General features: G+C 39.7%; 1 protein-coding gene across 4 annotated transcripts in view; it reads right to left on the bottom strand.

Annotated features, from left to right (window-relative positions):
• The window catches only part of LOC408374 (mucin-5AC), a 275,329-nt gene that overhangs the window by 72,741 nt on the left and 175,408 nt on the right, over nt 1-27,180 (bottom strand). For all 4 annotated transcript variants that reach the window (XM_006562228.3, XM_016915347.2, XM_006562231.3 and 1 more), the window contains exon 3: nt 5,150-5,264. The gene's annotated coding sequence lies outside the window, so the exon portion shown is untranslated. The remainder of the gene's footprint in view (nt 1-5,149; nt 5,265-27,180) is intronic.

The raw sequence follows: 27,180 nt of genomic DNA, 5'->3' as shown, positions 1-27,180 counted from the left end.
ATTTGAAGAGGAAAATAGAGGAGGGAGGAAGGGATGTGGATCCATGTGGAGTGTCTTTTTTTTTTTTTTTACGACCGAATTCGCGAGGCCGTATAACCTCGCCACCTGGCAGGTTGATCCCTGCGAGGGGGAGGATAAATAAATTCAGGGTTGGCGGGACGTAAAGTTTTACGCACTGAAATGTTTGGTTACGGTTTCGTGGAGCGGCGAGGTCGAGGCGCGACCGTAAACGAATACATGCGCTCTCGAAATGGGTTAGATCCTACGTGTAAAACGGGCAGGTTTATGATATGATAAACCGGGTTTCATTTTGCTTCGTGATTTGTTTCTTATATTTTACGTTCTTTCTCTTTTTTTTAAACAGAGCAATTTTACGCAACATCGCGTCTCGGGGATAATCAAATCGTTTAATCACGAACGCATTAAAGTATCAACAAGATTTATAATATAGAGATATGTTTAAATAACAATGTAAAAATCATCTCGAACCCATACACGTGATAACGCGACGAACAGGACCGAGGAAACCTCCCCCTGCCTCGAACAAGCTGCCTCTCTGCGGAAGAGAGAAAGAGAAACGAATTAAGAATGAACAAGGGAGCCGAAGGTCGGTGAATCGCGTGCCGCGATCTGTCCCTCTATAAATACCGAGTTGCCGCTAATAAAGATGCGAAACACCGTAACACGCGACCACTATGGCCCCTGCCGCTCCCATAAACCAACCGAACCCATCAATTACACCTTTCGCATCCTCGTATCGTCGCTTCGTGCCGCTCTCGATCGCTCGGGGCGGGCGGAAGACCATCTCTGTCTGGTGAAGAACGTGTACAAGGCGACAAAAGGTGCGCCTGCATCCTGCAAGATGAAAAGGATAACGAAATCTCGTGGGAGGAATATCGAAGATTGCAAGTGAATTTTGATAATATATCGATAAAATAAATTACTCGACGAAAGATCGTTTATTCGATTATACTTCGAGGATATATTTCGAAAGCGTGCTAAATATTTTTTAAAGGTACGTGTGTCCCCTTTGCAAGCGCATAATTTTGCATAATGCACGACCGTGAAATATTTAAAGAGAGGGTGGATACTTGCGCGACCAACTGTACCACTCCACCGAACTACTTCTCCTCCGTTTACCGAAGGTAGCGCTACTCGTTAAATAAATATTATCCCTGTTATCGCGTGTAACAATAACGCAAAGTACAATTTCACCAAGAGAAATTCCATTTTTCCGCGTAAATAGTTGATTCCCGACAACGCCCTTGAACGTCAACGCTCTTCAAACCTGCCGGCATCCGGGAGAATGCGCTTTTCTCAAAAGCATCAACCGTTTCCTCCCGCTGTTGCTCTTCTCTCCGCCCTTCCTACACACCTATAAACGAGATATTCCCGTAATCCCAGTCTTTATGTATTATTTAATTTTCCCCCCTCGTTCCATTCGTTCCTCTCGCTTTCGATTTACGTCCGACTCACCCCTTGCCTCTCCGTTACCGCATATTTACGTTTCAAATAATCCTTTATATCCTCTTCCACTCTCTCACTCTCTTCCCAGATGGGAATAAAGACTTTATTCCGCTTGTATATATATATATATATATATATATATATATATATACCCTCGCGTTTGAACACGAATAAATAAAAAAATATATATTCGAACGATCTTTATAGAAATGTTGTGAACAATGGAAATATAAAGTGTAGAGTTTCGAAAGGAAGCATAAATGTTGTATACGTATATCGTTTCATTTATTAAAAATTCACTTGATATTCTTTTCCAAAACGTTAATAAACAATAATTATAAAATTACGCATTTCTTTGGATGCGTATATCTTGGAAGATATTGGATATAGATTTCAAAGCAAAGAAACAGGCAATTATAACATTCCCTTCCCAACACGCATATTATTATTTGTTCAGCGTTATTGAATGCTACCCGAATACTTTCGCGTATATACGTATACGTAGAGATTTAGGTAGATTATCGGGCGGGCGAACCGGTTACGAAAGGCATGTAGCCCGTGTACGAAGGGTCGAACTCGATCGGAATTGCTAATTAGGCGCGTGTAAAATTACTGTAAATCGGCGAGCCGACTATTACACGTAAACAGCCTATCCTGAACCGAGAATATTTCACCGTGGGGTGGGCAGAGAGGTTGCATCGTTCGCGTTTATCCCTCGCGAACGAGATTTAAACGAGAGAGAGAGAGAGAGGAGAGACGACTCGCAAACGATTTTCCACTTCGTGGACGAACGTTGGTGGATTTCGTGCTCGTTCGCCAGGGTGGCACGAACGTCGAGGTTGTTTCGAATCTTTTGCGGAGGAGAAGAGGTGAGCGAGAAGCGTTGTTCGTTAAATGCCGCGTTGCTGTGCAAGATGCGATTCCAAACCTGGAAAGGAAATTCCGTGTTCCTCGAGAAGATTAACTCCTTGCCGTGGTTCTTGTATAACTATGTACGTAAGGGGCGAGGGATGTTCGTTTCCCTCCCTATTTTTAACTTGAGAGAATATTCCGCGTTGCCTCGACCGAGGCTTGTTTCCATCCTATTTTTGTCTCTCTTATTGAAATAGATAGGTTCGTTTCGTTTGATTAACTTTAAAAAGTACGGTATTTTTGGAATTTTCATATATATATGTATATACCTTTTCATATTGCACGTATTTTGAATTATATTTCCACGAGACGAAGATATTTCCAATGGATGGATGAAAGGCTAAAAGGGGAATTTTGCTCTTTGAAACGCTTTTCGATTTATCCCGATACGACTTTTGGTTCCCGAGATATCGTCGTGCAAAGAAAAGGGGATTTTTAATCGTTGAACTTACGACATTGAAATTGGGAAAAATTTGAACGGCTGTAATTCCGAGGATAATAACTTCCGGTCAACGGATGAACGATGGTTAGAAGCGCAAAATCTTGCTCTTTAAAACGCTTTTTTATTCATCTCGATACGACTTCCGGTTCAAAAGATATCGACGGATAAAGAAAGACAATTTTTGATCGTTTATCTTGAACCCTGTTAAACCCGATTAAAATTAAGAAAAATTCGAACCGCTATAACTCGGAAAATAATGACTTCCGGTGAACGGATCAACGATCGTTGGAAGCGCGGATCCTTGCTCTTTAAAACGGTTTTTGGTCCATCTCGATACGACTTCCGGTTCCCGAGATATCGTCGTGTAAAGAAAAGAGTAATTTTTAATCGTTTATTATCTCCCTCCTTGTCGCTTACTCGGACCTCTCGCTCGCACCTCGCCTCACTGACCTATCTTAATCTCCAGACGAGTGACGCGATTCCTGGAAAAAACAGTAGTACGCGTTTCCAGGAAAAAATGTAGGTCAGTGGGTCGCGGGCCCATTCATAATTTCTGGCGTTACGTTAAACTTTCAATTCTTATATCTCGGCAACGGATCGAGATATCGGGATAAAACAAAAAGGGATTTCAATGGCATCGTTTCCTTTATCTTTTTAATAGATTTTGACGACAAAATTTTATTAGTTACTTTACGTCAATGTTCGCGTGAAACGTTCATTTTAAAACAAGTTATCGCTATTAATATCCCTTCTATCTCGAAATCAAACCAATTATGCATCAATTTGAAATATTTATTAACGCGTAACGATAAAAAAAATATATATATATATCGTCTCTTTTTCAATTCTTCTTCAATCCATAACAATTTCTCAATCGAATCATCACACCTTCTCCCAATTATCGAGGCTCCAATACCTCGAGAGCACGATAGAAAACAGAGCCAGAGAATATTCAGAGATTCACGAAGGCGTTATGAATTAGCTGGAAGAGGCGGCGGTTTAATCGTGATTCCGCGTCCTTGATATCGGGAAACGCAGGCGCAATCGTTTCCACGCGCCTCCTCTTGAAATTACTATGGCTCGTTCCGTTCCTCCAGGGGCTACAAATCGTTCGAGAGTATCTAGATCTCCCGCAGTCCTTGCTCCACTTTCCCTCCGCCCGTCCCTTCCCTCCCCTTCCCTCCTCCCTCGCCTTTCAATTGCCGTAATTTTCGTTATAAATTTATCCCGTTGTAAAAACGTTTTATTACGCAATCCGGCCGATTTAGTGGCGGCGCCGATTTCGGCGTTGCGCGAGTAAATCTTCTCGCTCGATGGATCCTTTGGTGAACGAGGGAAAATATGCGCCTCTCGTTCTTGAAATCGCCCGACTCCAGGCTTTTAGATTTATCGCCGCTTAGATTATTTGCGCTTGCAATGTTTCGAAACAGGATCTCGGAAACCTCCTCGCCTCAACGAGGATCTACGACGTTTTTTCGATACATATTTTGATCTTTCCATCGATATTTCTTTCCAAGAAGCTGGAATCTGAGCGGATAAAGATGATTCACGGGTAAGAATGTGGAAAGAACAATTCTTGCGCGATTTTTAACCTTGAGAAACTTTTTCTGAATAGGAAAAGAGAATAGTGTTACGATCTTTCTCACAAGTTAAGACCTCCTCCTTTGACAATTTTCATATTTATTTGATGGATATATTGAAATATAGTTTTGGTTTTCTTTTCTTTTTTTTTATTATTAAATTCGAATAAAAAAAGATTCTTTCCACTATGACGACTTTCAGACAGTTTTGATACGCTCTCGTATCGATTAATTTTAAAGAGTTCACGTATAGGGAAAATATTGTGACATTTTAAAAAACAGTCAGAGACGGCGCTATTAATAATCACGCGCAATCGGCGATTCGTTATTAATATCTCGTTCGAAACCCTCTACGGCAGACAGAGTTGCCACTATTATTCATACCATACCCATCAAATAGATCCCCGCACGATCTAAATCTGTTCATTCCTCTCCATTCTCAAATTCATTCGCGCTGTTTAAAATTAGTACACAAGCTAATCAACGAGAAACGTTTATTATTCGATTTTTATCCTACGCAGTTGAAAAAAATCATTTTCATTAATTCGAAGAAAAATATCTCGCATTGTATTCATAGCATCGTAATAAGTTTCTTAATGATTTTCATTTCTCGAAATATTCGAAAACTCGAATCGGTCGATCTCGGTATTGTATACGAAACTCGAAGGGGATGTTTAAAGTGTAAAACGACGTATGGGATGACGCATAAAAGACAAACATAAAGGACGTGGCGAAATAGAAATCCTACCTGGTGTGGCTTGTAGGGTGTCGGGGATGGGCCGTGGTGCTATTAGCCAGCCGTGCTTACAGGGCGCATAAGCGCAACCTCCACCTCCGAGCTACCCCGGCTTTGTCTCTGCATCCTGAAAAAGCGAGAAATAAGCGAAATGAGTTTTACGCCGTGGAGCGTCGCGACAAAGTGCAAGCGTTGCCGAGACGACGAGTCTCGTTCGAGAGACTCTGGCCTCCGGGATATATCGCGAAAATTTGTAACAGTATTATTATCCCGTTGCTTGTGGAAACACGTTGTTATTATGCATTCTCTCGATTTCTCTCGAAGATTTCTTTCGTTAAAGGACGGAGGATTAATTAAATTATTCGGAACACGGTCATGGAAACATCGCGCCAATTGCGTTTAACGATAAATAAGTAAAGGGAGCAAGGCTGGATATGGTTACAGATACATATAATTGCTTCAATCCTTTGTTCTTCTCTCTTTGATTCTTCCAATAAATTTATTTCATCGATGTATATGAAGCTTGTTGAAGCTTAAATTAAAAAAAAATTCTCGATCAATTTCTCAACGCAATAAATACAATTTAGATTTATTACGAGTTAAACCTTAAGTTTATTTATCCTTACGGATCGTTGCAACAACGATTTAATAGAATTTCTCCAACGTCTTCGAATCGACGTTCAACAAACACCGAGAGTCTCGGTTAATGAGAGCTCCAACTCCTCGCCGGATAAACATGTGGATCAGCGATCCATCCATCCTCCGAGGGGCGAGGACGCTCTTCAAACTCGAATAATATAGACACATCCAGCAAGGATACCTTCTTCGTGTGAAATCACGACGGATACACACACATCTTTTGTCCTGCATCCTCTCTCTCTCTCTCTCTTTTTTGGATCGATCGTTCGTTCAAATTCGAAAAGCGGCGCCAAAGTTATTAATATTCCTTGCTGGTTCGACGATTTCCTATCGCGCGTAGATACTCGAGGCCCCCCGCGCTTTGAAATTCAGACCGGTTTTTCAGACCTTTTTTTTTTTTCCCCCCCGTTGTTACAATGTCGCTTTTTAGATACATGTTGCAAGTTTGATATTGAAAAAAGGAAGAGAAAAAAAAAGGAAACATATGAATGCGGTTGGATTGATGGACGAGGGTTGCACGAGGGTCTGATGGTTGGTCCGACGCATTGATATTCGATCCATGGATGCGCGATTGAACGATACATAGCGCGTTTCACCCTTGGTCGCGAGGAGGAGAAGGCGGGGAAAAAATGGCCGCCAATTAGCGCCCACTGTCATTCGTTTTCGTACCTGTTATGCGTGATACGAGGGGATGGAATTTTTTTTTTTTCTCCCCCCAAAAATTTCGTTTGATCGAATATTACGAGCGAGAATTTTGTTTTTTTGGAAGGGAGAGACATGCTGCTCGAATATTTAATTTTTTTTTTATCGAATTAGAAACATATCGAAACTCTCGCTTTCTAAATGACACAATGACAATGTAAATTCGTCCAATAATCCACATGTACATCTAATAAAAAAGAATTATACGTTTAAAAGAAATTTGAATTATCTTGATGATCCAATCCATTCATCAGAAATCGTGAATTTCCAAGACGAATTCGATAAAATTAAATTTTTCGAAAACATTCCTAATGGATCAAACTTATCGTCGACGATTAATTACACGAATGAACGGGAGAGCGAGCAGATGTACACGCGTTCTTTTCGTCCGCATTATCCGGCCAGCAGCACGACACCACCCCTCCTCCCCAGTAATACGCGATATAATTCATGGCCGTTTGTTTCACTCGTCAACCGGGTTGGTGTATACCCGTTAATTGTTTTCCAAATTAATTCATATCCTCGAAACACAAGCGGTGGAGAACGGTGGGCCAATGCGTGGCGCACAACAGTCTGTTAATAACGGTGGATGCAAATTGGCCGGCCTCTGTTAAATATTTTCATTAGGCGAGGAGTGCGGGTCTCGTCGGATTTCACAATCGATTTTGGGACGACGGCCGCGATTAATTAACGACAACGCTCTCGAAAACAACGTACGAGATTTTGATCGTTTCGTTCTTGCGCTATGTGTGTATATAGAAAGGAAGGGGAAGAGGAACGCGAGGAGGGTTACAAGGAAAAGTTTATATTGGATTTCATATTTAATGCAACGCGCAACGTGAGAAGAGGGAGGCTGTTGCTTCCTGGGGGATAAATTATTTATGCCGGGACGCTTTGTCTTTGTCCGTTGGGAGGAGGAGGGGGGATCTGACCCGCATCAACCGAGAATCAAGAGAATAAGGGGTGAGAAAATGGGGGATGATAGTCGAGAGGCCGCGATAAGCTCGGGATCTAAACGAAAATCGTCGATTCTTCTTCGGGGGGATGGGTTCGGTGTAAAAGTTATATTAAGCGTTTATATTTCTTTCCAGTGATTTCCAATTATTCTTGTACATTAATGTTTCTTCTTTTTTTCTTTAATCTTCCACTCGATAACGCGCGCAAACATCTATCGAAACTTTGTCTCGTGTTTCGAAACGAGAGATACATCGTAACGTATCTATAATATATATATGTATTGTTTATATATTTTTTACGAGAGATATTGCAATATAAACGCGACAAATAAAGCAACGCTTTGCAAAATTACCTTGAAAACGAAGCGATAACGCTTCGGCCAAGTCAACAAGCGTCTGACGTAATAAGCCAGCCGTGCGTTTCTGACGCAGAATATTGAATATGCTCTCTCGAAGCCTCGATGACGTATCATCGTTCCATGCGCAGAAATTTCCAAGATGTACAAACTCTTCCGACTGGGTTTAAAATCCAGTCTTGGGGATATTTATAATAACGGATTGAATTCTGAATGGAAATCGTGAAAGAGAGAGAAAAATCGGGGAACACGATTGATCTAAAATTCTTGTAAAATTATACGGAAAAAAGGATGTTTGAAACGTTCGTGTTTTACCCGTGAAAGAACTTGATCCTTTTACGGATAAAAAAAAGGAGAAGGAAAAGAGCGAAAAAAGGAGGAGGAAGTGTAAAGAGATCGAGCAAATGAACGTGACGTTAAATGAATTTTTACGGTTTCAACGTGACTCGAAGGTCGGCACGATGATCGATCTCTTCTTGGGATAGTAATAAAGAGTTGATATTCCTCGAAAACGACGTCAATTATCCCAAAGTGTCGTCGTTAATGGTCTGCAAGTGCTACCCTTCTTCGTGTAACGGAAAGTCGAATTCCAGATATCCTGTTAATTGATATTATGCTCCTTTTTTTTTAGTTAAAAGTATTAATTAATTTTCTAATTTTCTTCTTCTTCATACAGAATGAAATTTTGTAGTGAAAACTTTACCGAGGACTTTGATGGAATAACGAAGGGAGAAAAATTTAAAAAAAAAAGAAAATATTTTTTACATCACGATTATTAAGAATATACGATATAATTAATATAAATCCAGGAGGAAATATTGTTCAGCATTATATCTCTTATTCTTATTATCTTATATACGTATTCATAAATAAGACGATATTTTTGCTGCTTGATGAAAGAGCCGCTTCCATTGAATTGAATAAATTTGAAATGTAGACGAAGAAATTACCATTCATCGGTCACGTATTAACATTTCTGAAAACTTATGGAATCTAGTTTAGTTCGCTTCACGAAATCGAATTAATTTTCGCAGTTTGGCCGACGAGATTTCTCGCATTCCCGTTATTATCGTTATTATCGTATCTTCGACGACGTTAACACTTTGGCCGCACGATTATGCGAACTGTTACATCTTGCCTTGGGGATTTTTCTTTCTTTCGAGACGACAATGGAAACGATTCTCACACTTATGCGATGAATGGAACCGTTGATAATGAATTATAATTCATTGATAATCGTCTGATCCGCGAGCAGTATATAATTAAAATTGTCCTTTGTTCGATTTTTCCCCCTCCGTTACTTCTCTTTTCCATCCTCACCGTATCTTTTCATCTCTGATTTTTTTCAAATTATTACAAGTTGATGCTAATTCTAAATGGATGGAGAATCTCGTAGGAAGATGCTTGTGAATTTACTTGCTTGATTTATTCTTCTGAAGTTTAATCTTCTTCGTTTTACAATTTTATCATTTATTTTTCAATATTTTAATACGACAAAAATCAATATAAGAAAAATCTTTTGGCTAGATTCAATTCACCAAGTTGAGTATTTACAGTAATATTACTTTTACTTTATTCTATTCATTTATTTACCAAATACGTAACTTGTTATCTATAGCGTTATCTCGTTGTTATCGCGGTGTTACCAAGCAGTCTACTACTCACCCTAATTTTCAGATAGTTCGGTTATCAAATGAATCATCATCAAAACGCGATAAGTTACAATTTTTCTCCTTCCCTTGCGAACGAGACAAAAGTTTGATTAAAGAGTAAAAAAAAAGTTATCGTGATCGAACTTGTTCAACACTTCCATTCTCAAAGTCATTCACGATAAACTTATATAAGAAATTTCAAATTGGCCCAACGAAATGAATTTTCCACGCGAGCACCCATTTAAGTTATTAGGATAGAATGTTATAACTTGCAAATAATCCTCTCCAAACTAATTTAACTGATCTGACACAACTTCCCTCGAAAAATTGAAAGAGAATAAATACCATTAATGAATCCTATACGTTTAAATTCTCATTAATTTATTAAATAGAAAAATCCAATTATCAATTATGCATTAACGTTGCATTGAATTAACGTTAATATCTCCTATTCCTTTTATAATTCCATAACACGAAGAAAGAAACCAATTAACGTTAATAAAACAAGTACGATGAAAAGAATTTTACCTTATCAAACGAACTATTTCTTTACCGTCCGCATTTTCTAAGAAACACGCTTAACAAAGTAACAGAGAGAGAGAAAGAAAAAAAGAGAAAAACGTTATCGAGTAAACGCAATTCACCTTGAGAGATTACGAATTCCTATCATTCGCAGAAGAGGCTCGTAACGCAGCCGCACCAGTGTACAACTGTTGGCCGAGGCCGAGGATTATCAAGTAGCTCCTCCGGACGTTCCACCAGCAAGCCCGAGGCCTGACAATAAACGGCCGCGACTACTTTCTCCCCATGTCTGACCCGGTCCACTGCTTCATTACCGCCGACTATTATTATTACAACAGCGTAATCTTCATTGTCTCTGCGCGGGAAATTATATAAATGGCCGGCCGCAAAACACGCGGCTGAAGTGCAACTTCGCGGTCGGCGAAGGAAAGGAAAATACTTCTCTCTCTCTTTCTCTCTAGTCTTTGTTTTGTACGCTTTAATTAAGATAGAATATTTGGATTTGCTTTCGAGACAGGTATTGAAATTCTTTTATCGATCTCGAAGGAGTCAAAGATGAAACCGATAGTAATATTTAATATTTTTGTAATAGTTATTTTTCTTCGTTTTTTTTTTTTTTTTTTTTGGAGCGTACAGTAATTTTTGGAGCATTACAGCATCACAGTTGTAAATTAAGCAAACAGTGGTAGCTAGCAGGTAGCTAGCTCACGACATAATTACCGGATGATTACAGGGCTCGAAAGCATGTTTATCCACCATCGTAGGTTTTATCTCGAGCCGCCTTGTAACATCGTTGAAGAGAGAGAGAGAGAGAGAGAGGAAAAAACTTGCGAGAAGTAGTCCGCCACGTCGCTATAGCCAGATTAAGATCTCATTTCAACGTTTCATTGTAAATAATCCATGCTCGTTCCAAGAGATCGTTAAACCGTCCGAAAAAGTAATCTTCTCCATAATATTATGATAGAATGATATTCAAGAATGCTTTTCGAATTTTTTTCCTCTCGACAATAGAAAATACAATAGCATAACGGCGTAAAGTATAATTAATCGAGGATAGGTTCGATGTAATTTTCAAGTCTTATTAACGATCTCGTTAATAATCTAATGGAATAATACCGTGGAACTTTCTCCTTTTTTTTTTTTTTCCCCTTTTTCCTCAATAGAATTTCTTATTACATTTTATTCTTCTAGAAAGAATTTTTCAACTCGAAATTTTTTAATTCTGTTAATTAAATTATTTAATTTTTAATGAAGATAATTATTTTCTTTCAACGTATATAATAGGTACAATTATTACTGCTATATTATTATCATCGTTATCACCAAGAGACGAACGATTCTTCATTTTCTTATTATTAAAAAAACATACCGCCAATTGTCACGTACGTATTATTATCAAACGAATTCATCATTCTTCAAATCTCATCCAAAAATCTGTTTGTAAAAAGGCAAAAATTATTCTGGGGGGAAAAATTCTAAAAGGAAAATCTTAAAGGGGGAGGGGTAAACGTTACGCGCGATTTGAAGCTATTTGATCGACGTCCTCGAGCAACTAGACTGTACTGATTGCATCAGGAAGGGAGTAGTGGCCGCGCCGATAAACCTTCGATCATTGGAATCGCGTTTTCCAGTTCGCGGTTGCGGTCAAACGGGTGGATTTATCGGCAAACAAAAGAACAAAGAAATCTACCGAAAAGGAAGAAAAGAAAAGAAAAGGGAAGAGAAGAGGAAAAAGAAGAAAAAAAAAGAATGCAGAACGCGAGGAGCCAGCCAGCCAGTTTACCCTTCTAGTACGATTCACCTCGAACCTTCGAAACTCGAAACAGTTGTTGCTCGCGCAAACAGAAAGAAATTCTAAAAAAAAAAAGATGGACGAAACGTGATGAGAACGAAATACGATATAAAGGGATGGCCGGAAGGGTTTATCGAATTTCAGAGAAGAATCACCGATTTCACCGGTTTGCTTTTCATCCAAATTCTAAAAGGGATATCTCGCAGAGGTCTCGATATTAACGATTCTTCAAGGTCTTGACGTTAAAGGGAAATAGGGTAATAAGGGAATGCACGGGAAGGGGAGGGAGGGATGACGGTGGAAGGACGAGGAGGAAATAGGTCAGGGGGCAGAGGTCAGGCGCGGGAAAGAAAACGGTCATGGCTGCCTTCTACTACCCTCCTTTTCTTTCGCCTACGCCAACGATCGATCGTCGACCTCCTCCTCCTCCTTCTTCTCTCCTCTCTTGTTTCTCCCTTTCGTCTTCCCTTTCAAACTCGATTTGTCATTCGAGATCCTTAAGGAGGATCCTCCCTCGTCCCAAATGTCAATCAAAAAAACGTATAACGATCGGGGAACGATCGTTAATCCACTCTGAATTAGAATATGGGAATAGAAGAAAGATCCTTCGAGGGGGAACAAATGGAGAAATTTGGAATTTTTTCGTGAAATGATTTTACTAGTGATGGAATAATTTTGATACATTTACAAAAAAAATAGAATCATACAATTTTAATACTGCAATTACTTTAAATACTTTAATTCGAATTATTTCTCTGCAATGGCAACTTTCATAAGCACAAAAAGATTGTCGATTCACGTGTCATAGGAAATCATTTATTCTTCCCTCACAAAACGATCTTTTCCTCTGACTAACAAAACGATTCATTGCAGAGAAAGAATTCTTTCGAGAAGAACTGGTCGTTTTAATCCTCCCCCGCTGAATGGAAAGCGAATTTTTCGTAAATAGAGAAGCGAGCGGAGGAGGGCCGCTTTTCAGGAATTATCGAGGGAACATTACAAGTCGTTCATCGTTCTCGCTAATTGCCATAGTCGCGGCTCTCGTTCGAGGCGGATTCGCCGTTTCAAGTCGCGCCGCCTCGTTCATCCCGCTCTTTAACTCGACGGAGGAGGAGTTTCTCGCGAGGACTTAACTCGACGATAACGAACCGCGGTCGAGTTAAGTTCGACGATGGCGCGGCGTTAATTGGGAGAGGAGAGAGCCGAAGAAGAGGGCGAAGCGAATCGTTCCAACGAGGCGACGTCACCTTACAATTTACATTTATTTCAACGGTGCTGCTTCAGGAGGAAACGAGGGGAAGGGGGGGAACCGCGAAACTGACTTGAAATCGTAAGAGGACGCGAGATCGTCTTGGCGCGAAATTCAATTGGCCAACTTCGGAGGAGACGTTTAACGGATCGTGACGCTTTGCTTGGATGTTGGGTGTTTTTTTACCCGTTGTTGGGTTAGAAGAGGAAAGCTGAAATTTAAAAAAATAATTGAATTTCCAGAATATGGAACTATAAAAGTATATTTCAAACGACGTATAATAAATAAATAATATTTATATCTCATCTTTCCTACTCCTGTTCTCTTTACAAACACTCTTTCCACATTAATAACAATTATTATCGAGCAGAACGAATATATATACGAATGAAATGGAAATGCTTCTTGGAAATATTATCCCCTGAAAATTTAATCGAAAAACGATAAGCAATCGTTTCTCGCAAATGTCTCGCAATTCATGGACAAAGGCTAAAGTCAACAATCGTATAAAATAAGATTCGATTCTACGGTTTCCATTCACGTAACCAAATAATGGGCAAAGGCGGATAGCTCGAAAGTAAAGCGAGATGAAAAATCCATTGGAAGTTGCGAGTATCTAAGCTGAGCACGTTCAAAGGCTTACCTACGATCCAAGAGCGCGCGAGAAGGTGGCGACATTTATATTTATCATTACACGGTCCAGGAATAGGAGGGGGGGTTTGCAACTCGTCTTAACGATCGAGATATTCGATAAATCTTCGAGGCAGCCTTGAAAACCCTCCTCCGTACGTTTCCTCATACGTTTGCACACACGTTAAACGCGGAGGAGGCGTTTTCTTCCTTACGATTTGCATACCCGTTTCCCCGTATTGTATAATAACCGTTTCGTGATCCGCCGCTATAATTCTCCCCCCCACCGCGAGCAGAGAAAATCGTCGGAATAAAGAATATTATTCCCCTCTCCTCCCCACCGTTCCTTCCATGGAATTGGATCCCCGCTTCCTGGAAATTCGTTTATCCGCAAGCATTTTCCCATTCGACAAACAGCAGTTTGATTCGTCGTATTTAACTTTATCGCTCTTCCAGTAACGGGAAACGATACTCTTTTGCGCGAAATTAACGCGAGAAAAATTCTTCCGAAGAATAGAAAAATAAAAATCCGTTTTCCATCTTCAGAAAAAAGAACAATATTTCGATCGTTCGAAACTTGTAACTTGTTTCGTTACGAAACAATACTACTATACGAAAAGAGATATTTTTCCACGATGGTGGATCAGGATCGTTTAAACGTGGCGCTAATCGCGCGTAACGAGCAGGATTTTAACAGGGGGGAGGAGGAGGAGGGGGGGAGGCGCCCACGCGAGGTCATGGACGAGGAGGGCGACGCCGGTCGCCGAGTGAAACGACGTTAAATGTTGAATACGATTTGGCCGGGCCATATATCAAAATGCCCATCGATGGAACCGCGCCTGAGCCAATCCATGCCAGGGGAGGAGGGGGCGAGAGAGGTCGAGATCGGTGTTCAACGATGCTCTAAAATTATACTGGAAATTATCATCGAAACCGGCCGCGTAGAAAGGCCACGGTAAATCCTGCTTGTCCGTGGCGCCTGGCTAAAAATCATTTTATTAATGGTATGTTAAGCGTTATTTATTGGACCCGCTTTCAATCTGGCGCCCCCCCTCCTCATCGTTCATCCTCCTCCGCAGTATAATTGCGGCCTGATATTTACACGCATGTATGTATAATATATATAGGATAATGATTTCGTGATTCGTTTTTTTTAATAAGAGAAAAGAGTTCGTAAGGGAAAATTGTTGATTTTTCACGCGATTTTCTACGTTGTGATATTAATTTCGAGAAATTAAACTTTCTATATATAAAAAAAAAAAAAATTAACGTTAGATCGTGTTTTACTTACGCGATCTCGAAAGCAACGATTTCTCGGGAATTTTCTTTCGCATTGGCCGTAAGTTTCTTAGCTCGCGAAACGTGGTGGGTGTAACGAACAATGGTGCACTTAGGCAACGTGATAAAATATCTAAAACGATAAATAATTTATATCAGCGCGAATTATTCTACGTATTATTTGCAAATGTAATTTATTGATACGATAACACGAAGATTTCGCGATTAATTTTTACGCATTAAATTGTTTCCCCGATACGATTCCCTTCTCTCAAAAATCTTTTTTAAAAAACCGCTTGTTTCTTCGAACAGAGAGTAAATGATCGAATCTCGACTCGATCAAAACTTCGCGTTAAAATCTTTTTACATGCAATTAAATCTCGCGTTTCGCAAAAAAGAAGAAGAAAAAAAAACGAGCTCATCGAAAAAACGAACAACGCAAAAATTACGATTCGACAACGATTGCGGAGCACGAAACGAAACGATGTTATCGTCGCTACGGTCGAGACGAGTATAAATTTCGCCGATTATTGTTATTATTCTCCCGCTCGACCTCGATATTCTCCCCACTGCCACTGCGCCCCGAACGTCGCTGTTCGAAACGATGTTTATTTATCGGCGAGGCGCAGACGTTGTACGATCGAGCGTTAATTAAGCGTTGGAAATTACCGATTAAAAGGCCGGCGATCGCCGGCACGCGCGACCGCTTTGAAAACGAGCAGAGAGGAGCTCGCTCCTCGAGCCAAACGAGGGAAAACGCCGCGATCCATCCTTTGTTGAATTCGCTCTTCGCTGTACCATTGTAATTCGATTGCATCGTTGTTTTTCTTTCTTTCTTTCTTTCTTTTCTTTTTTAAGGAACAACGGTAGACCGCTTTGAATTTTCTCGTGGCTAATTAATTCGAGCAAGAGACACGCGGTTATTTCCCCTCCCCTCCCCGACAAGCCGGGTTAATGAGCATTCGTCGAGCGATCGTAAAGAAGAAAATTGAACGGCGATATTTGTATCGATTATTAAGCATAGAGAATATTTTCCGTTTCTCGTGTAAGCTCGTTGCTTTTTTTGGAGATATATAATGTGATGAAATATATTTGAAATTCTCGGATGGATAAATGATCAAATACTACGCGGTTTTTCGTCACGAAAAAAATTGTATTTCATTGGAAATTTCAATCGTTACATCGTTATTCGGAATTGTTCTCGATTAGTAACTTGTGTTAACAGTATGCTAATGTTAATTGGAAAAGTATGGCGCGAGATGCAGGGATAAGTGACGTGCGTAATAATAATACATTGGTGTTATTTTGGGGAAACATGGAGGCGGGGTGAAATTTGATTGCGGTTAAGGATGTCTGTGACTGAATTTAGGACGCTCAGAATACGGTTATTTATTGTTATATCCGCCGGTCATAATCGTTGCTGCAACGTCAAATATATTCTAATAGGTATAGACGCGCGCTTTGTTTCGTTCCCCATTATCAGATTTCAATCACGAATTAATTGGATATCGATCTAACTCTTATCCATCCCTTACATTAATTCGATGTTGTTTAAAAATAATTGTTTAATTCGCCGAACTGATGTTTATTATTTATTCAAAAATAAACGGACAGATTCAACGCAATACGAATTTATTAATTCGCGTTTCTAGCAGTTTTGTTTACAAATAAAAAAAGAAGAAAATATTAATCGCCCAATGTACTCTTTTTAGATTAGATTAGATTAGATTTTATCCGTATCAACGAGATTAAACGTTTTTCTCTAACTTGTCAATTATTTCATCAGAAACTCACTCTCGAAAATGACCACGCACATTTATTTATTTATCTATTTAAACTACAAACCACTCGCATCAAATCAATTAACATCCGAAAAATTAGATTCAATTCTCCAGAAAAGAGGAAAAAATCGTCTTCCTTTAATCGAAGAATATCACTACCAACGATGCTCTTATTTCATTGTTCGATTAATCGCAGAAACGAATACTCGAATCTCCTCTGAATCGTTCTCGCCCCCTCTCCATTACACATTACTTAACCACGCGAATCTCTCTCTCTCTCTTTCCACACCAAGCCCCCGTTCACACGTACGTACACGTGTGCACGCGTGTCAGAAAAGTCGAGAATAGAGCGGGTGGGTGCGAGGTCGAATGACGTCACGCGTTCGATGTTCCATCAAGTTCGTGGGCACGAGGCTCGCTCTCTCTCTCTCTCTCTTTCCTCTCTCGCTCTATTCTTTCTCCCGGTGACTTGTGCAACGACGAGGCGTCGAAACGAACGTTCAACGCCTGTGAATCAACGATGGCGCGCTGGTGCATTTCCTATCCGAGCATCGATTAATGAATTTTATTATCCACGCGTGGGCGTCCTCGAAAAGATTCGATTTACCTGATAACGGTGATAACAATTCGTATAAGACGGTGAAAGATTCATTCGATGTATCGCAGGAATTATTTTCGCAGAAAATGTGTTATATCGCTCGAAATAATTTAAGAAGAATAATTAAAGGAAGAAGATTCCTCTCTGATCGTATTCATATTTTCTTCTACGAATTGTTAACACGGTTTGGAAAGGATTATGCTCTTTCATTTTTTGTATACATATATACATATATGTATGTATGTATATATATATTCGAGATTGGATAGATTGATGGTGATTAAATGGAATTTCTTTGTTCTTTTTATGCAGTTGATTGTTTGTCGGATCAAAAATACATGGCGCGTATTTCGAGAGTTCAAAAGCGGTAGATCGAAAAATATTCCCAGTTATTTTTTTGACGAAAATCTAGTAGCCTGTATCGTGTACAAACATGACGGATATGCGCTACATGATCCATTCAACGAGCTTTAGTCAAACTTCGCTCGAACTCGTTACTCTTTTTTTTTTTTTTTTTTTTTTTTTAAATCGATTTTAACCGAGGCTGGATGTTTGAGAAAAAAGGGGGAAAAAAAATTATATCACAAATTTTCCCGTACGATTCTTCGTGGGATCTCCTATTTCCTTTATTTTTCTTTTTATTCCACTTATTTCATCAAGGGTTATTTCATTTCTTCTTTTTACAAATTTATTTATTCGCGTAAAAGAAGACAAAAATATATCCAAAGGTTTATACAAAAGGTTTTACTTCGATATCACTACCGTGATATTTCTGAATTGATGTTTTTAGAGAAGAGAGAAAAATAATTTTCTGATCTATGAATACGAATGAACGGTGCGTCCACTTTTGACGATAACTCGTCCAATTTCGAAAGGCCAACAACAATGCACCCCCACCACGGTGAATCTACTTCTTCTTAATAGGAAAATACGGGAAATGGCGCAATACCGTTCGCGGGAAAAGCCAAGAGTTTGCAGCAATGCGAGGCACTCGGCTCCATAAATTGTGCGCGGGCAACTATGGCGATTCTTGGGTGAACGTTGATTTCGAACGGCATACCGCGGAGCCAAACGACTTTAAAGCCGGCCATCGTTAATCATCGTTGTATAATGGTAACATTTGTTAACACGGGGAGGAGGATGTGAAAATTTTGGAACGATAAAAATTTGTTTATGAAAGGAATTTTTCTCCTCACGCTCTTTTCAAGATTAATTAGTATAATTCGTATAATTTCTCGTGGACGGAACGTGGAAAATACATTCGATTTTTTAACGACAATTCACGCATTGTGGATCGAGAATAAGAGAGGAAAAATTTCAAAAAACTCGCAAAATATTGCGAGAGGGGGTTTCGTGAAACAGTTTTACAACTCGGGTTTCAAAATCGTCTGGCTGAAATCCGAAAATAGATTCCGACAGGCGCGATAAGATAGACACAGACAGGCCGAGATTGTAGTATTCGAAGCAAGTCGAGTACAATGAGCGTCAAACCGCTCGATATTCCCGTTTCGACCGACGATCCAATCCACAGGGAGAGGTTTTATCTGGCGAAAAACCACGAGAGATCGATCAGCCTTTAATGCTGCGCCGTGGAAAGAACGCGAAAAATCACGACAATGAAAATTCATGGACAGCCACGGAGGGACAATGGTCGATCGGGGTAATTTCCTTTTCCTCGCAGCAATTTCTTTCAAAAACAAAGTATCGATCTCCACGATGAGAAGAAGAAACGGTACGAGGAATCGTCGATCTCGAAAACGTGCAGAGAGAAAGAGAGGGAAGGAAGAAGGATGAATTTTCTCCTGAAATGAAATTGAGATAGAAAATTTGGAAGAAGAGTTTTAGGCTGAAATTAGGTACTCTGAGGGGGAGGACGGATGAAATAGCTTTGCAAATATTTGCTTTGGAGAAGCGAGAAGGAAGTTGTAACCAAGCTTTGAAAGATCGGGCGTGAGTCACTTTCGAGCCGGCATTTCTGCCATACAACGGATGGCTTTGTCCGTCCCAAGGACTTTTTTCTAAGAACTATTTTTACGCCAAGAGTACGTATCCCGTCTGAACGATTGTAATCTTTCTAATATTTCGAATCGATCCGTGAATCTCTTCTTTCTTTCCATTTGAATTCGTCTAATTTCCTAATCTTTCGATTCTTAAAATTATTCATTATCCATTATTCGTGGAAGATTAAAAAGGAGCAATAATTGTTCGTAACAAAAATTCCATTCCAAACTTTCGAATTTTTATCAAGCTTCCACTTCTTACAACTGCAGAACCATCGTTCAGAATTCAATAATAATCTCAACAACGTTCCCTTTTCCAACCAAGAGTGACGTGCAAAATAAAAACCGGCGCGATTAATTAATTTTCCCCCAAAACTTCCACCATCAATTATCAACCTTGCGCGCAGAATCGAAACCCACGGAGGAAAACAAGAAAGAGAGGAAGAGAGGGAGAGAGGTTTCTCTCTAGTATGCGCCAGCCAGGGGATAATCCACGACTGGATCCACGAGTAAACGACCTCCCGTATAAAGACCCGGCTCGAGCCACCCACGTTGACTCTTGTTCCGCGTGGATTATGGTTTTTACCTTCGATCCCACGGACGACAATGCGTTTCCTCGCATGAACGGTGTTGTTGGCTGGCCTGGAAATTCACCTTCTTACCACGATAGGATACACGGGAAAAAGAAATCGAGGAGATTTCAACGTGTAAACAGTTTGTTGTTGCTCGATTCGAGGAACGTGTCGATCGTACGTTTAATTTAATTTAATCCCTTCGAGTAGCTGGAAACCGGGTTAAATAAGTCGTTTGATTTACGATTTTCGATATAACACTGTATTGATAATATTACATTCGTGTAATCATACAATCTCGTAATTAACAAATATTCGTATCCTCTTTCGTTCTCGCTCGATCGAACCAAGAAATAATTTCGAGAGAAAGGAAATAAAGATGAAGGAGACGATCGTCATCGACATTGATATTACGAGTCTCTCCCTCCTTTTTACTTTTTTTTTAAATCGATCGAGCGAGAAGACGTAATTAACGATCGGCCGGGATAACACCGAGGCAATGGATTAAAGGTTAGGAAGATCGACGGCGGATCGATCTCGCGGGAACAGATCGGACAACGTTCTTTCCCTTCGATCGTTTCGGAAAAATCGAGTTCGTGACGGTGGGTCGAAACGATCCACGATCTTCGATAAACTGGATCGTTTTAACACGATCACGAGGGGATAGAAGGGATGGTGGGGGTGGTGGGATTACGTCAAACCGACCTCGAAACGTGTCCCGATTTTTTGTTCCCGATTTTAAACAAGAGTGAGAAAATCAAATTTTCCTTTCTTTAATAATACCACGTGTTGGAAAACTTTAACTTTCTATCAATCGCATCGATTCTTAACTTAATTCACTACTTGATATTTTGATCGTCCATGCATTGAAATCATCTCTCAGATTCGAATACCGATTACGAACGAAATCTTTATGATTTTGGATATAATCGAATACTACTAATTGATGATAATATATAACGAAGATTTCTTACTTAATTCTTAATCTACTTACAATTATCCCACGATCGAAATTCCTAATGGAATCTGAATTCTGAGAAAGCGGGGCACCTTGATCCCCCCTTCGAAACTTTATTTCCTCGCGCGCGAATCCCATCAAAAGGCGGAAAAACGAGGGAGGGAGGGAGAGCGTGGGTCAAAGCGGCGGTGTCGATGCAAAATGTTTGCAATCGATGAGCGGAGGGTCGGAAAAGTTGGCGGACAAATCGCGTACGCGTACAAAGCGGGAACGTTACACTCAACGCGTCCTCCCCCTTCCTCTCGATGATAGAGCTGGCCCATATCTCTCTCTCGCTTTTTTTCGCCCCTCTCCTTTCCACCATCCTCTCACAGCTCGGCCGTTTCTCGAGCTCGTTGTTTTTTTTTCTCTCTCTCTATCCTCTCCCTGTTTCTCTCTGCACGGACGATTTTTATCAAACCCGAGGGAGAGAAATGACTTTCGTCCATTTTAGTAATTGCGATCGGGAGAGGAGAGGAGACAGTGAATGAAAATCGAGAGGAAGACGGAATCGGCGTGGATGGAGCGAAAAATAGGGGTAAGAATCGTGAATTAAATTGAGGAATTTGGATTATAAACGGATATCTAAATATATATAGTGTGTGATACATCTCGATGATTCGATCTCATCTTGATCGCAATTTCTTTCTTTATTTTCGTTTTAATTGAAATGATAATTTAAACATATATATATATATATATATATATATATATATATGTTACGTAATGAGCATGATTTATTCCATTTTCTCGTCCGGTGAAACTAATAATTTTCTGTGTACGTAAGAATGGAATACACATTCGTTCCGTGCGATATACCGTACGGAGATACGATAAAATGGTTCGTAAAGTGGAACAAAATGGGTGAAAATATAATGGGTTGGACAAGATTAACGATACAAACAAAGGAAGAGAGAAGGATGAAATAGGATTTATGATTCGTAAGGCGGGAGAGATTAGCGAGGTTGATAAGTTTCTTTGAGTCTATTACTCGTGTCTGACACGGATAGACTTATTCCACTAATTAGCTCCAACGCTTCTTAGAACGTTCTTTCGGATTCCTTCTCTTCTTTTCTTTTCGAGAAATAATAAAAATTGTTACACGGGCATTTCGTAATAAAGAACACTCGTCACTTGGACTTCCTTCGTAAAAGAATAAGAATATTGAAACATTACTCAGCTAACTTTATTTGTTATCGTTTCTTTTAACATGTTAAAGAAAGAAAGAAAGATATATCACACGCGTTTCCTTCTTTTTGGACAACACAGCGTAAAAATATGTGTCGAACCTTACCAATTATCCGATCCAAAATTCTCCGCCGTTCCCAGAACAACGGTAATCGAACACGGAAACAAGCAACACCAAATCGACACCATTAAACGAGCAACCCCACTCGCCTATGATATCGGGAAGTTGTTGCATCCAATTCGGTTGCTCGAGGCGCTTACACACCCCGCCTCGCACAGATTGGAATATCGAATTTTGGTTAAGGAATCGAGTCGTTCGATTCGCCATTGCATCAAGATACGTTCCAAAACCAATGTTATTCTCGCTATTCTGAATTGCCTCTCGAACGAGAAAATAATTAAAACGCTGCACTTCTTCATTTTTTAAAAATTTCCTTAAGATTCAAAAGTAAATATTTAACCGTTCCATCATTTCGATACATAAGAATGATTAACTCAGAAAGTTAAGAAAAGCAAAGAGGAAATCGATCGACAATCGAAGGAACAAATTTAATTTGGATTCTTCAGCAGAGAACGTTTGATCACGCGTTTGTCCACTCGTCGATGGAGAGAGTCCCGATTTATTAACGAGGCCGCGAATCTTCGTAGCCGCGCGCTAAGTTTCCCGTGAAGAAAGTTTGGTAAACGGCTAGCAAACGGTGGCAAGTTTAATGCCGCCATAAACGTATTATCGTGGCCCGTCGTTCATGCGCCACGAGGCTATTGCGGTAATAAAGGCAACTTGTTCCCAGATAAATCGCAGTCCTGCATCTTGCCAGAACGAAACTTGCGCGGATACTTGTTAAACTGCTTTGATCCACCCCTCCTCCCACACCTATTAAACCGTCTTTTACTCTCTCTCTCTCTCTCTCTGGTCGACAATTTCGAGGAAATTGCTTATCGCGCGTCGACGTTTCTCCACCACAATTGGTAAATTGGGATTTCGCGTTATCTCGTGGTGCGCACGGGATAAAAAGATAGTTTAAGAGGGACGTGAACAGTTTTGAGATTTCTTTCTCCTTTAAAGTTACTCACTGGATGAATGTGAAGATAGTTCTAATTTTGTTTGTGGAGTGCATTCTTTGGGAGCAATGGATATTCAGGTCGATGAAATCTTTCGAATTTTAATTTTCGAAACGTGTGTTATTTTCAAAATATAATATTATTCTGTATTAAAGACTCGATAGCAAATATACAACAATGGTATGGTTCGACGAAAGGAATCGAAACGATTATTTTTGTCGATGATTCATGCATCATGATTGGACGTTCCTCTACAAAGGAGTCTCTGCACGTGTTGCAAAGAAGAAATCTGTTCTTTTTCTCTCTCCTTTTAATTCATATAAATGGAAAATCTCGTTAAAAAGTTAATACCGATTGATAAACGGATAACAGAAGAGGATAAATCGCAGAGTGGAATGACACGGATCGATAGATTTTCTGTCTAGAAATTTCTTAAGAAGAAGAAATTAAGATTTTCGTCCATTCGCTTTCTCTTAATATCTCACATAAAATTTCAACAATAAGCACAAGTAAATTAATCGATATAATTTAACTCTATGAAACAATTTCAAAGAAAGAAAAAAACAAAAGATTTTTCAATTCTCTGATTCAACTCGCGGTACGTCAGACTATCCTAATCTTTGGGAATAGTTTCGAAGTGAAATCGGAAAGAAGCCGAGCAAGTTTTCATTCAAGAAACTCGAGGCGAGATAATGCTCTAGAAAAGTTCAATTTTCGGGACCGGAAAACTTTCCGCCTTTAACATCTTCGAGCGTGACCGGATTGGCTTACGAGGGCAGTGAACACGAGTCGAACAAACGTTACATTACGTGTTATACCTTTTCGTTCGATCGAACAGAAGGTAAACTCGAATGAAACGAGAGGCTTAAATATAAAGTTCGAAGTTTTTTCAATCATCTTTAACACCATCGATCGAGATTAATCGATCTTCGAATTCGATTCCGTTCGATATTTCTTTTTCCAATTCCAAATTTCGATTAATTTAAATAATCGATTTTACATTGGAAATTTTCAAAAGTTCAAAGTTCCATTCACTTGCCGCTAGATCGTATCGCGAGTTGAAAAGGACGTATTGTCGAAAATTTGACGAGAAACCGCGAAACGTTTGCAACGCCGAGGGGAAGGGAGGGAAGCGCGTCCTCGAAAACTCGCATTGATTCTCGTTCTCACACGTGTGTGTTCCCGCACGCGGCTGCGCCGATTTCGCGTGCAACTTTTGCGTATAAATCTTATCGTGTGAAAGGGAGGGAAGAAAGGGAGGGGATGGGCCCTCGAATACGAATAATGCTGCGTGCCTTCTTCTTCCTTCGCGCCTCGACTTTTCGACAACGATATTTATTACTATCGCGTGTTCGAATTGTCCTGAAGGGGAGAGGACACCTTTGGTATCCCCAAGGTTTCGAGTAATTTCGCTTTCGAAACGTTTGCTGGACGGTTCTCTTTTTATTTTTTTTGTGATGTTTCGAGTGATAAACGAGTGAGAAAAGTATTCTCGAGAGAATACGTATATCAAAGGTGAGATATTATTGTAAAAGTCGATCAGGATATCCTAGGAAATTTAGAATTTACGAATAATTATGGATGGAATTGATAAATTGTTGTTGTGCAAAAGCGTAAAGAAAATGTTGAGGCTCCCCCTTCTTCTCTGTTATTTACAGCTTGTTTTCTTAAAAACATCGCTTGCCAAGTTTCTTGAAAAAAAATTCCCCTCACGCACTGTTCATCCCGAAGCATCCTTTCTTTACGAACATCCGTCACACGCTGCGCAATTCCTGGAAAGAATCAAAAATTCTTTCGAACTTTAACAGATAAATTCTACTCTTTATCGTCGATAAAATATATTTACACGTTCAAAAGAAAGGAAAGATTAAATAATTAACAGCTACATTAAATTGAATAATTGTTATAAAAGCGTTTCATCAAGAAGGACTGAGAGACATCAACAGCGTGATCAATCAGAATAATAAATCCCTCATAATCCTTGCTCGCGTGTTACACGAAACGTTAACTAGGTGAATAAAGCTGGCACGAGAAGAAAATTCAAATTTACGAAAGTGTATAGAAGAAGAAGCAAAACAAGATTTCTCGAATAGGTAGAAAAGGCCGTCGTCTGCCCGCTGTCTGACGTCATCGGTTATTTAGGCGATCGTTGGGCCGATTAAAAATATCTCTTCTCGGCTTTTTCTTTCACGATTCACGGTGAAAAATATATCGATGATATTTAAAAAGCTGTAGTAGTAAACGCCCTGTAGTGAGAATCTCAAAATGGCGTATACGCCGCCCATAAACTTTTCGTCCCGTTTGTTCGCGAAAAAACAAACCAACGTTATATACTCTTTTGTTGTTGCAAAACCGATGTACAGAATTTTTATTTTCTACGGGAATTTGCGGTTATTCTATTTCGACTGGTTTCTTAAAAATTTCGATCTATGTAATATGTTTGATATTGAAAAGAATTGAAAACAATTATTAGAAATTGGTTGACAAAGGAAGAAGAAACGAAAGTTGAAACCAACCTCGTTTCTCTGATTTATTTCCCGGATAAATCCATTCATCTTGAACAGAATCGTCGAATTCTATGACCCGAAAGATTATTTGTTTCTCTACTACGAAAAAAACTCCAAGGAAAAACAAGGTTTCTTCCGTTTCGATCGAAAGTGGCAATGAACTTGAACGTGTCGTGTTAAGCAGCAATTTCCATAGCTCATAATCCGCTTTCTTTCCTTCTTTCTTTCTTTTTTTTTTTAGAACTACTCTGCGCAAGGATCCCTGGATCCGATTACCGTTTCGAGAACGAACACGCTCCGCGCGAAATTCCGTGTCCTCCATTCGAAATAACCATTCAATATCGTTATTTTAAGTATTTAACGAGTCTCTCGCGCGAGCGTACGTACGTATAAATGGGTCATGGAGACCGTGACGCCGATGGTGGTTGAGGTCGTTTAAAATACGCGATGGGAGCCGTCGAGATTCGAATTCCACGCCGATGGTGGCCAAGGTTGGGTCAAAGCTTAGTCTTGCTCGCGTCCCGTGCAAGGCCGTGATATCGAGGGTAATTTTTGAACGTAATTTTCTAGGATAATTGAGAATCGTTCGAAGGCCGGGCCGAGCAAGGCTATCTGGGTCGCGTTATCATCGTAAAAATCGTGCGGCGGGTGTCATGATTTTGGGGTCAAGGCGAAGATCATGCACAGGGAGGTAAATCACAATGATTCTATATCTTTAAAATTAATCTCGAGATTGAATAATTAAGTTGAACATATTTATATTTGTATAAACTACGAAAGATCGATCGATTTAAATCTTCGTTTCGTTTGCATCGCAAATATTTTCGTTTACCAAACTATTAAATCAGAGAGAGAGAGAGAAATTGTCCGCTACCTACGCAACAAATTCCAAAGAATAAACAATCTGGCGTTGCTTACGTGTCGTTAAGTGTGTTTATCGAAGCGAAAAACGCGTCGATCAAACGAGTTTTTATTCTTTTTCATCTTCTCACGCGAACGTGCATGCATTATTAATACACCGATAGAAGATATTTCATTCGTTTTTTTAACGTTCTTTCTAGACAAGTTTTTCACGATCATCCCTTCGTTTCGAAATATATATACACACTCAAATAAATACGATATTCCAAATACCTGACAATGATGGATCGTGGCGTTCCAATTAACAAGAACAAGAAACTTACCTGAAACAAACGAGAAATAAAGAGATAAGTAATGATAAATCTCTCTACATATTACAGTATTGTTACCTCACAGCTAATCCTTAACCAATATCAATGTTACGATCAATTTTTCCTCAACATTGTCTCCATAATCAACAACATTCCCATTACAAACATTGATCGAAACAAATTTAAATAGTAAATACTTTGCCTTCAACACCAATTCCACCAAACCAGAATTTCTTTCCCTTTCTTCTATCTATCCAGACGAAAGAGAGAAACGCGTTATCGATTACCCATTGACTCGGATCGATCCTCGACGAGGCTCCAATGTTCGTTTTCGAATTTATGCGTCCGCGCGTGGCCGAGGCAGATACGAAAGCAGAAAGCAGAACCAGC

The sequence above is a fragment of the Apis mellifera genome, linkage group LG12, assembly GCF_003254395.2.
Source record: "Apis mellifera strain DH4 linkage group LG12, Amel_HAv3.1, whole genome shotgun sequence".
NCBI classification, from domain to species: Eukaryota; Metazoa; Arthropoda; class Insecta; order Hymenoptera; family Apidae; genus Apis; species Apis mellifera.
Note: the sequence above shows the minus strand (reverse complement) of the source record. Positions and strands in the feature narration are given on the sequence as shown.